Consider the following 13,401-nt stretch of genomic DNA (forward strand, 5'->3'; position numbering starts at 1 on the left):
ATCACAAATGCTGAGAAGTGGAAAGGAAAAAAGAAAGGAGATGGCAGTGCCTGACCTTGAGGACTCAATGCTACAGAGAAGAGGGCCTCTGGAGTCAGAGTCACTACAAGGGGGAGGAAAGACAGGGCCAGAAAGAGGACAGGAAAGAGTATGAAAAAATATCTATGAAAGGAAAAATAGCCAAGAAAAGGGAATCCCTCTCAGAAAGGAGATAATTGAAAAGTAAAGAAAAAAATAAAAAAAGTAAATTCAACATAAGTAAATAAAAACCACAAAGAAAACAAACAAAACAGAAATGAAAAGGTGCCCAAAATATTTACAGGAAGTTTTTCCCACAACAATTCAGTTGGTTGCTCCCGTTAATTTGTGCCTGTTTCTCACATACTTTAAAAATCACATATAAATAAATATCACAGATGTAGGCATAATGTAGTACCCTTTCTTGTTGACCAAGAAAAGTATTACATGAGGTTTAGAACAGAATTTTGATCTCTTTTTTCCCATTAGCCCCATGGATTTGAAGACTAAATTAATGGGATTTCTATACAAAACTATTTTATTCCTTCTTATTGCCCACTAATCATCCCCTAGAATCCTTCTTTTTAATGTATTTTGTAGAATAGAACTCTTACGAGTTGACAACAGTTGATGAAAGAAGATATTCATAAGATCTGAATAACCACTATGAGATTAATCTTAATTTTAAGGTAGTTCTCCTTTATATCTGTCAAGGTTAATGTTTCTATGCGTCCTCCTCTTTGCTCATATTCTGATTGGACTAATGACTGTGACATGACACAGATTTCTTGTCCTACTTTCTACTTTGGGTAGTAATACACTTCTTCCTCTGACAATTAAGATATATCTTGTAAAATTACTGTTCTATACACCACACTGAGCACAAGTCAAAACAATTTTCAGTTTGGTTTGCAAGCCCCAAAGGAAACTGCTAGCATGTGCATGTTGCACCCCGTATAAAAGAATGCATGAATTATATATTAATGTTACGTCTCAATTCTTTTTAGATTATGAGTTGTTTATAAAGTACACTGAGATTATACAGAATTGAACACGCAAAGTGACCCAAACCCTGTTGACTTGCGGAATCTTTTTCACTATTCACTGTCTTCTTGAGTGCATAATCAAAGGTATCAGATAACTTCTTCAGAGCAAACAGCTTTACCACTTACAAAAGGAGAAACAACAAAGCTTCAAAAAGCAAAATATCACCTGCAGATCAGGAACGGGACTCCACATTGACAGAAAACAGTAAACAAAACAAAGCCATCGTAGGCCCTCATAGCACAGTCAGCACTATCATCTCATCTGTCAAGACATCTAAAAAATACGCCTTTCCCCAGGAATCTGTGGAAATTGGCATTAGCTGTGGGTCCTCCAACTGCATGCTTTTCTGGAGAACTGAGCCGAAGCAGGCATAAAGCTTTGAAAAGAATAAATTACACAGGCTACAGCTTTATGATCCTGAAATCAAAGATTTCAAGCACAAGAGAATCCACCTTGCTGAAGAACTAATCCCAATTAAAGAAATAGTGATCATACTTTTCTTGGCATAAGATGAAAAGATCTTTCTTTTCAGCTGTAAACGGCTGTATTTCGAGAAGTGAATTTCAAGGACTTCAGTGAAAGCAAGAACATCAAAAAAAGAACTGATGTTAGCAATGCTGGGCAAATGGGTAAGAGGATTATGAAGAGCTTTACCAAGTACATATGTGAAAAAATAGGTCTAGGACCAGGGCAGAAATTAACAATGATTCAAAAATGACTGTGATATTGAGTATAGTCTGGAAATAAGTCAGAGCATGAGGTAAGAGAAGATGAGCCACTAATGTAAGTAGATAAATGCAAGGAAAGGAAAACATGAGGACCTTTGTGTGGATAAAGTGCTGGGGAAAAAAGCATTAGGCAGCTTTCTGCACTGCTCAATATCTGAAGAGAGCAATCAGTGAAAGGAAGAGCCAGAAAATAAATGTAAAAAATAAAAATAGCTTTTAAAGTTGACCTCTGATGGAAAAGGACACTTTTATGATCTCCCAGAGTCTACTTTTAGTCTTAATAAAAAAGGCTGTCACTGATCTACCAATTCAGTTAAAGCGAATGGGGATATTGAACACTAGCGGTGGGAGGCATTTTCAGACATCAGAAATTATGCTGAGCAAAGACAAATCTGGAAGGAATTACAGTCAGATTGAATTAAGGCAACAATTCTAATGCTTTTTAATTAAAAGTTAATTCCAAAATTACATTTTCAGTTCAAGTCAAAATGATACATTTAATGTAAAACAAAGACAAACAATTCTGATTTTTATGCTTGTTCCACAACAAAATCCATTACTTGCATAGGTCTGGTAAGTACCTTTCATTCGGTCTGAAGGAAGAAGTAATTAGATACTCTCATGTGAGATGACACCTGAAACAGAAACTCCTGACCAGCGTCAAAGCCAGTACAGTAAGCAGTTAGGCCAGTTAGGTCAATAGGCTTCCCTAATTCCTCTTTTGATTGCAAAGCCATGAGCTGAGGTAGATATGTTTTTAGCTCTGTTCTTAAGGCTGTAAGAACTGTAAGAGCTAAAAGCAACCCAGCAGGTGGCATAAATTGTTCTGACACAGAGCAGAAGAAAGGATTGCTGTTGTGTGGGACCAGTAGGAAAATCAGACTTGACCATCATAAGTTGAAAAGTTGGTCACAGGAGTCTATTTCTATAGTGTGTGACGGGAATTTAGCAGATAACGTTGCAGCAGATAAACACCCAAGGAAGATCAAATTCTGCTACTGATAGGGAGAAGTCAAATAAAGCTCCAAATAATGGCAAACCATTTGTGCCAAAGGACAGCGAATAACTATGAGGTTAATGTTCAGAAAACAGTCTGTGTGAAAAGGCAGCAAAACATACAAACAGAACCTCACAGCACTGATCTGAGTTGGCCTTCCTGGGCACAGGGACCTTATAAACACTGAAGGAGGAGAAATGCATCCACATATATAGATCTTTACACATATACATGATAAAACCTTTACTTCTGACCTAAGTTGAGCCTTTGAACAAAATAATCTGCGCTACAAGTAGCCTAGCTATGCAGCACTCTTCAGGTTCCCATGTCATTTTTCATGCTACATATGCATGCTTTCAAATCACAATACAGCAAGAAACAAGACAGCATGTGCCATGTACAGAGTCCATCCTACTTTTCTTGAAGAAGGAGAAAAGCTGCATACACATTCATTCACCACCAAGTATGTGAGCTTTTCTAATGAAGGCAGGCCTCAAGTTTTCTTTCTATCTGGCACAGAAAATAATGAGTTACGAAGAGATCCTGAATCCATCTCCAGGAGATCTCTGCCTCACACACTGACTCTTTGACGGTGATAGTCAGATGTTGTCTTAACCCAGATGCATAACCATTGAATGTCTGTAAGGGCCTTACAGAAGAGAAAGGAACGTAACACTATACTTATTTTGCAGAGAGAAGCAAGATTGAGAAGGCAAGACAAGTTATATGTGCTTATGGATATTTCTGTACCTGATGAGGTATATTTGTGACAACACTGAAGAAGTCAGGAGAACCCATCTTGCACTATAGGAGGCCCCTCTGCACGGGGCTCATCAGCGGAGATGGAAAGGTGGCCCAAGAGCACAAAACACTAAAGAACAGCAGCACTCTTCGCTTTCTGCAAACTCCCACTCACATCACCAGAAATGGATGTCATGACATTATTATCCCTGGCTTTATTGTACCTTCTGTGCAGCAGATTAAATGCTGGGAGTAGGATGGCAGCAGATCTCAAATATATCTAAACTAACTTAATGTTGTTCATCCCTACAGTAACAGAAAAGAAAGAACGCTTATGATTATGTACATAAATTTGTTTTCTAGGAAAAAGAAACCCAAACCACCTGACAAGGAGCAATCAACTACTGGAAAAATTGTCCCCTTTTTCATCTTTGTTCCAACCTTTTATGCTGTTTTTCTCACGTGGAGAGCAGTAAAATAGTTTGATAATTCTCACACTGGACATTTAATAAGAGATTAATTCATCAACCACTTATTTCTAGAAGCAAAAAAGTTATCACTTCCTTCAGCTGTTTTGTCTCTTCAGTGTTTTCACAAACCTGGTGATGATACAAAGTGATTCAAAGAACACACATTTTTCTTGGCCTTAGCCACACAGCCTCCACTCATGCATTAAAACAGCATCGAAATGTACCGTCATCCTGTTTGTACTTGACATCCAGGATGTTGCTACATACAGAAGATGAGCTGGAGATGTCACGTCCGAGGTCAGATACCAGAAGGTCTGCTTCTCCCAGGCTTATAATGCAGTTGACAGCTAGTTGGACAAACACAGAGACTATATAATTCACCTGTATACTTACAGAAAAGATTTATGCTTTTAATTTTTTTTCTCATATTATAGACAAATCCAGCATTTTTTATGCACTACACACTAAAAGCACTGTAAACAAGCGGCTTGTGAAATCGCTGCAGCCATTTGCAATGGCAGATATTAGATACATCCAGTCTGACAGCTCTTAGTTACATCATCAGCTGTTTGCCTGTTTTTATCCCAATACCTTCACAGCTCACCAAACTAAGCTAATGACCAGGTACTTTGCACTAGCACAGTTTGTCCATAGTAACCTACTCATTTGCTAACATTCGTTTCTAGGCCCCAGCTTTTTAGATAAATCATAAATATCCATGCCTGATTCACTCTTATCTCTGTGCGTGGCTATACACAGAAAGGAACACGTAACTTTCATTCTCAGAAGAACTCACATGCTGTAAAATTCTAGAAAAGACAGAGTTACTTGTACATGTAAGCCATGCTGGCAGACAAGCTGATGTAGGGGAGTTCGGTGCCTCTAGCCATTCATGAAACAGGGCAAATCACCAAAACCTCGACTAGAATTAAATAGTGGGGCAGTTATTTTGGTTTCAGGGCATGTCCTTTCCTTTACACCAGCAATAGCCTCCCATGACAGAAATAGCATAGGTCAGTTCAGATGAGGAGCTCCTCATAGCCTCAGCTTTTTCCTCCTATAACTCCTTTGTTACCTCTACAGGAATCACTTCTTAAAACCTTAGGATTGCTGTCAGCTGTCTAGGATTCCATCAAATTTACACAATCTTTTTAAACCCGGACACAGTATTCTTGAGTGTAAGCAAAGCTGCAAGAAGCAAAATGATTTTCCTGTCCTGAAAAGTCATGCCCTACTTATATACCCGGTACAGTACTCATATTTTGCAGCTTCATCACATTGTGAACTTGTCTCATTTGTCCATCACCCTCTGGACTTTCTCTGCATTACTGCATTTAAAATTTATGATTAGTAAACAGGCCCTAAATAAAAATAACCATCTCTGTAAGCCCTTAAACAGAACTGTATTTAGACAAGAGAACACTCCTACTTTCCAAACTTCATCCTCCCTAGTCGTGCTGCAGACAAACACGTTTCCTCCTACCACACACTAATTCCATTATAATGGCTTCTCAAAAAAGCTTTGCTGTGTGTTGAGAGGAAATTGAAAAGAAAACAAAACACCACGCAGAGGCTCCAGCCCTACCACAAAAAGGTAAGTGCAGGTACTGGATGTACATCTGCCACTCATTAAACCTGAGGGTGGATCCAAGAGTCGCTGTTTTGTTATAATCACATCTGCTCTGGCACCTTTCTATTTTGAGCACCTCCCTGTGAAGCATTTCTCTGCAGTCTCAGGTGTCCCCTCAGACATCCCCTCAGAGCTGGGAAAACTGTTGATGGCAATTGGGCATTTTCTTCTCTGCATTAAAGTCTAGCTCTAAGACATTTAATGCACAATATGGGAGGGCGCTGAAGTTGCATCTTAAATTATACATCTCTGGTGAAGACCTCCAGAAACTTCTACATAAAGCACAGTAAGATGATGTTCTTAGTTTATATCATTCTAAAAGTTGATGTTCTGGGAAAATCACCACACTAAAAGAAAAATCACACATGACACTACAGCATGATTTATGGACTTCGCGTCAAGGTTAACCACTGCAAAATTGGCTTCCTGATGTGAAAGTTTACTCATTCTCTCTTCTGCTGATTGCATTCCTACCAACCAGCAAACTCATGAAAAACGGCAGCCTATGGCCAGCACCTGTTCCCACTTGTGTTACACTGCAGTCACTATGGAGAGGCCATGGGACCTGCACCCTCAGGCATTTTCCAATCAACATCAGACACAGCCAGGGCTGCTCTGACTAAGCATCAGCAAGGGGTCTGCTTGCAGCAGGAGATGGGGCAGATGATGACCACAGGATCCTTTCCACACAATGCTTCATGTGAAATTAGCAGGAAAGTCAGTTACATCTCGGTGCTTTTTAGATGTCAAGTACTGAATAACAGGAGAGGCAAAAACACATCTAAAAATAAAAATAGTCAAAGGATGCCTTGTTTTTCCTGTCTCCCAACAGTAACGAGAGCCAGGAGCAGGCAGAAAACACAAAAGATCTCTTTCTCTCTGGCAGCTCAGGCGGGTGACTCACAGCAAGCAATGAACTCTCCGCATGCTGCTCCTGTCAGTGCCGGGCGGATTTGCCTTCTGAGCCCTGACCTGGGCCATACGGCTGCGGACAGAAACACAGAGCCTGACTTCTTCCTAGCAGCTTTGAAAATAAGGAAACGCTAAGGACAGCTGAGGACAGCGATCACTGAAACGTCACATTTGCAATGCAGCTAAAATCCCGGAACCAGGAGAGCAGGTTGAAGGAATGCCAGCACTCACACCCCACAGCTGCTATGAATTGCAGTGAGCCGCCTCAGACCTTTCTTCCCAGATCTCGGAGTGCCATTGCATGCCATTAACCTTTACTCCCGCCCATCACCAGCATGAGAATTTATGATATGTGCCCTTGCACACTTCTGCCAGGTATGTTACACACCAAAATCCATAGTTTTCCTTGTGACCTGCAACCTGCAAGCCAGAGCTAACAATGAAACAAAGGCAGCTCTGAGGATGGTTTTGCAATGAACTTATTTTTGCCCAGCGACTATATATCACAGTTGCATACAAGCACTGAGGTGCTGACAGCATTTTTCTCTTAGTGTTTTCACAATACGATACCCAAAGAATGCTGTTTATGCTCCTCCAGACTAATAGGCAGACAGAATCTTGAAATGAGGATTATTTTTTTAAGTCTTTCACTTGTGTTTTGCAGAACCAATGTTTTTTGCACATCAGCTAAATTTACTAGCACATTTATTAGAGCCAGAGAGCTGAATTTCATTTCATATGGCCTTCAGCTATGGACACTGAAAGCTAGTCCCTGTAGCTCGAATAGCACTGTACTACTGCCTTGATTCCCCATGTAAACAGATTTTGTTTTCATAGGTCTTACACCTAAAGGCAATAAGCATTATGGCTATGACATCTGCTGCCAGTGCAGCTGTGGCTCCAGCTGGTTTTCTGCTCTGGGGTACACTAACAGCACAATACTTGGATTCTGAGGGGAGGGAATGTATTATCATTATGGTCATACCATCATAATCACCAGTCATGCTAGTGATTGTTTTTGAAACAAATTCAGTTTCACAGAAAGTATGATTTAAGAAGCATCCCCAAGATTGCTCAAGCTTGTGAGCAACATACCTGTTTTTCCTGTCTTTATTGAATACAGCATGTTACTGTTTACCTGTACACCAGGCAGAAGGAAAGTATTTTATGTCTGCTTTGCACAGCTCAGGGCTAAAAAGAACCATCTCCACATTGCACAGGCTTTATGACTGACAGTATTTCCTGTGGAATTCACCAGAAAACGAACCACGTGACTTAATACTAAATGTAGGGCTGGTGGAAGATTCCAGGTTCACACTCTAGATGTTTCTTCACCATGTTCTGGAAGTGTCTCAGAGTGTGGCAGTGCATTTCCCTCTCCTGAGATTTTCCTCCTCCATTTTAGAGAATACAGCTCCTTGATAGTGCAAGAGGTACTTCTACTCCAAGCTAGCACCATCCTTCCCATGAAGACTGTCCCTGTATTACGCTTTCTGCTTCAAGCCTAGCTCAGTTTTATTTTGAGTGCTGCAATCTTTGACTGTTCTACATGAAGAAGGACAACTTCTGGTATATCCTGAAGTGTAAGCATATTTCCAGTGACTGAGGTAGATTAGTCCTATTGGCTGTGGTGGCTCCTTTCTCTCCTAAACCAACCCGTAGATACCATTAGTGACTGAGCTGCTACACGAACACTTGCCATCAGGAACTATCTCTGCCAGACAAAAAGCTATTAAAGAGCATTCATGAGAAATTAATTGTATTTAATTCCAATTTGTACAGATTCGAATCTGTGATTTCAGGGTAAAGAACAAGTTCTCTGAACAAATTTCCTTCTATAAGATGTTCTGAAGAAAGATGCATGGCGTCAACAGTTGACTCCTTTCTGACATCCAGTCACTTACCAAGGTCAGGTAAGGGCAAACAAGTGAATGCAAAAGTAATTGTTTAGGAAAAAAACAGGCAACATCAACCAGACTTGTGAATTTGACAGATAGGAAAGGAGCTTGTGCTTATCCTAAGCAAAGATGCAAATGTTGGTAAGTAAGCACATTTGTTTTCATTTGAAGACAGAACCATTGATCTGTTTGTCCTTGCTATGTTGTCTAACTGATGTATGATGCAAAGTGTCTTTTCCTTAGCACGTACATTGCGCACTGGTGACTACACAATGTGTATGACTTGACAGGAAACAGATATCTCAGTTCTCTTGAGTTAAGGAAAACAATGTAATTGGACACAATTCTCCCTTGAACACCTTTAAAAAACCTCCTTTCAGAAAAGCGATACTCAGATCAGAACTAGCTCAAGACACAGTTGTTGTAGCCCAGTTCACCTGTGACGTGTTAGGTGACCAGTTTGCATCAGTGTCTTATGTTTTTCAAGAAAATACCATTAAAAATACAGCCCTGGGTTTTTTTTGTTAAGAAATGCTTCAAAATCGTAACCAGGTAAAATTGATGCATTGATATTTTTCCCATAAACTCCCTCAAAGGACCATTCTGAAGAGTGAAACTGCACTTGATCTAGGGCCATAGCCTACCTAGAGCCCAGTCTGCCCTAATCCAGCTCCAGCCATAAGTCTCAATTTATTCACAGACCTATCAGATTTTCTAGATTGTGTGTGACTTTCACTTTATAGGTCTTTGTCTTATGATTCCTTGCATTACTGTCCACATTTCATTAATCTACTAAACAGTGCTCCATTCCATGTTGATAACCAAGCGTGGCAAACTGTTTGCTATGAAAGCATAAGGAATGGTGGATCCAGGTAGGGGTTACAGTAGTATGGTGGGAGTTCTTTTTCAGTGAGTCCAAAGCCACTGAATACCTGCTAAACAGCAGCTGTGATACAAATTTTGAGGTCTGGGAAATGTTCCAATAGCAGTTCTGACCACATTGAAAAATTTCCATTAATGACAAAAAGTAGCACGCTGTGCCAATTAATTTATACATTATATTGAAAGTTTGGTTCTTTACTTTCAGCTTTATTCAATTTACAAATCTCTTCTGGTTTCAATCTGTTCTGCACTTCTTATTTAAGGACTCAGCAGGTATGTTTAAAAAGAATGTTACGTGAAATGATAAAATCACACAAGAAACAGTGAAGGACTGAAGTGAGAAAGTACTTCCTCTGAGAAAAATGATTAATATTCCTGCAGTGAGACCTGCAGCTGCTTCCAAAACTATGCAGCTATTTTACCTACCTATCAAGTAAGATTTGCATGTTTACACACCAGCTGCCAACACATGATCTAGTGGCCATTACTGTTTTTGTATTACAGGACAGACAGATTACATTGGTTTGGAGCCAACCAAGTGATTGTAGAACTATTGTGAAAAGAGCACATGCAGAGTAATATTGATCACAAATCACTTACTAAGCATATGGACACAGGCCTTACCATGCAGTTGGAGAGATTCAAATTTAGACCTGATAAGCAATTGCTGTCAGAAGTGATAGCTGTTTACGTCAGTCATTTCTGTGATCCAGCAAGTGTATGTGAATTCAGTAATCCCCAATAACTAGAGCATACTTCAGACTATAGCCATTTGCGTGTCACCTTCATTTTGGTGCCAGGTTCTATGGGAAGATGAATCTCCAAAACGCCTACAGATGACCTGGTAAGTTGAAATATCAACAAAGCAAGTGTAGTTACCGAGCACCTGCCCTAGAGTGGAGAAAATGTTGAATATAGTGGACTTTACACAAAATTCCCTTAAAGGATGACTCACAGAGGATTTGGTTACTGTTTCAGAAGTCTTTCACACTGTACTGGTAGCACAGGCATTTTGGAAACTCCCTCTCTTTACAGTCTAAAAACCTCATTAAGTTTCTCAGATTGCAAGAGAAAACAAAACTAAACAAGCAAACAAAAAGCCACCCTAACACTTCTGTAGAAGTCTGAGCAATGGAGAACTTTAAAAACTCACCTTTTTGATAGTATTTCCATAATTCAGCTTGAAATAGGAAATTATGGCTGGAGCATAATCCAAGATAATGACAGGATCAACTTCTGTATTCTTGCTCAACAGCCCATAGATTACATGTTCCAATTACCTTCGGGGTGTGTTAGAACAATCACTGGTGTGCAATTTCCAGTTAAACTTCTTCAGGAAGAAATCCAGTTCCTGTCCTTCAAAAGTGATGTCACTTAAAGAACATCAAGCACAAAAGATTCAGAGGTGAGGGTGATTCACGTCATCGAAACATTTATGTAGTGCTCTTAACCATTCTATCCCTGAGAGCAAAATGTTCCTCCAGCAAAAGAAAATTGGCCAGGGTCCCATTTATGTTTGTCTACATGAAGCTATTGCAAAACAAGCCAGGTGTGAATTCAGAGTAGAATAGCCATTTATCTTCTCCCTCCTTCTGAATGTTTATTCCTCTCTTAGGGCTCTGACATGTTAAACTGAAGTATCTGTTCACAGCTGGACGCGTGCCCCTTGTTCAGAGGTTTCTGTCCCCATTGTAAGGTTGGTTCAGCTGAGGCAACAACTGCTGGGCTGCCATAAATTACAGGCTAATGTTAAGGAAAACCACCATGCATAATGCACAAACAGGAACGCATGAGGATGCCAGGTATTCCTCAGCATTTTAGACAATGTCAAGGCTATAGAGCAGATCAGATTTCTAGGTAGCTGGAAAAAAATCTGTCAAGAAGGATCCATAGGATGCCTGGTGCTGGAGTCAAAACTCTGAGTGCCCCAGGAATTCACTGCTAAGCATCACTGAAATATAACTGGTGTCCAAACCGACAGTGAAATCCAAGCACTTATTCCACATTGTTTCGTTTGTGCCACTTCTCTCATAAACGAGCCGTCACAGACAAGCAGAATTCTGTTTGTCGTATCCAATCAGGCTTACAAGCAACTTCTTTTGTAAGAGTGGATAATGTAAAAACAAACACACGCATAGACAACCTTCCGGCAATTGTAAGGCCATCTAGATCAGTCTGTTTAACTGTGGATCTTCAGAACTCAGCCCTAAGTAAAGGATAAGAGAACGAAGGCAGCCTTTTACCAGAGGGAAATGTAACCTGAAAGGCTTTTACACGAAGAATTTGTTCCTACCTTATAAGTTTTAGTGTTGTTTGTGGAAAACAAACAAACAAACAAACAAAAGCAGAAAAAAAGTTCAAGACAAGTAAGCTTCAGAATAGTTTTAAAAATGCATTTGTGGCCATGATTTCACTTCTGGTTCAGGGACCTTTAAGTAATGATGGACAAAAATCACCTTTATGAGTACAAATAGAGCTTGAAAGGTCACGAGTTATGTAAGAAAATTGGCCACAATTACTTTTTTTTGACGTTTCAGAATGATTTCTATGTCTTCTAATAAAAGGCTGTTTCTATTTACGTCGAAAAGCCTCCAGGAGACCATTTTAGCTTCCAAATAATGAAAGACAGGACTGCTTCAAGTAGCTGCTAGGCCCTGTCATAAGGCTTGTGCTGCATTTTGCTGATCCCATCAGGCTCCACAGGAGCAAAATAGTAAACTTTGTAATATGAAATTATGTACCTACTGAGCATACGATCCAGGAGCTGGTGGCCATTTAATCCAGATTTCATTCAGCAAAACCCACTTTGTACATACCAACAACCAGAAGTTCTGTCCCCTGTTCTTAAGCCCTCCTTATATCACGGCACGCTGGCAAGCCATCTGCCCCATTACAGCTTCCAAAACACATCTTCTCCTTGGTAGAAGAGTAGGGAAATGTTAACTACCCAAATTGATATTTCTGTTACAGAATGTTTCTTAGTATCATTTTTCCCTAATGAAGCCATTAACAGTTGTGAGGAATAACTGCATCAGATTGAAAGCCCATCTGACAAAGATCTCTGTGGAAAGCGTTTCAAGGAACAAATCAAAACAGCAAATACGAACACTTTAACACCTGATCTCCAGCACAATTTAGCTGTTGGAAAGCAAAACCACGTTTTCTGCAGGAGATTCTGCTTGACAACAAGACTTAGTAGAAATGGACTCTTTTCAGTTAGCTCTCCTTCTCCCTTTCTTTTTTTAATGAATGAAAAATGATGACAGCTGTATGGGAGGAAAATGTTTTGTGGTTGTAATTACTGCACTGTTTATATCACAGAGCTGAGATCCTATTAAAGCCAGATGAGCTGTAGGCTGCTCTGTGACTTGGAAGCACTTCCCAGGCCTGCAACGATACCAGCAACACTATGGTCATACTCTCATTTTGAATCTGCCCTCAGAGATATCACAGCCCTTCTCTATGCCTCATACTACAAAGACTGATACTACGAGGTGGCTACCATAACTTTCAGCGTGTGCACAGTCTCCTCCATGCTCTACAAGAAGTTTCTCACACCTGGCATTCCCACATCACTCCATCCTCCCTGAACAAGTGAGCCTTTCTCATTTTTAGCACTGTCAGCTCCTCTGACTGCAGCTGTTTGAGCCTCACGGTGAGGCAGACGGCAGCCTTTCCTCAGTCTGCATCACGTGTTTTCTCTTTCATCAAAATGGCTGTCATCTTCCATTTTGGGCACATGGGTGTACAGCAGATGATTCACCACCGTGTTTCTCTGCGTGAGTGCAAAGCTGAGCTTCAGCACAAGTCCTGCCCCCTGCTGCAGACAGTGAGGTTAAAGTTGAGCCCAGTGACAAATCAATGGGAGTTGTGGAAATCCCACATAGCAATGAGATGGGAATGGGCAGCAGAAGTGAGTCTGGGATCGTGCTGAGGGACTGAAAGCAAGTTGTTGAGCACTGGGAAAAGTAAGGCAGCCAGCTGTTGTGAACAGTCCGTGGGGCATCTCGTCTGGGCACCTGCAGAAAAGCATCCAGACTTCCCACAGTTTATAGAGCAAAATTCAGCATTGCAACCC

The sequence above is a fragment of the Excalfactoria chinensis genome, chromosome 1 (assembly GCF_039878825.1).
Source record: "Excalfactoria chinensis isolate bCotChi1 chromosome 1, bCotChi1.hap2, whole genome shotgun sequence".
NCBI lineage: Eukaryota > Metazoa > Chordata > Aves > Galliformes > Phasianidae > Excalfactoria > Excalfactoria chinensis.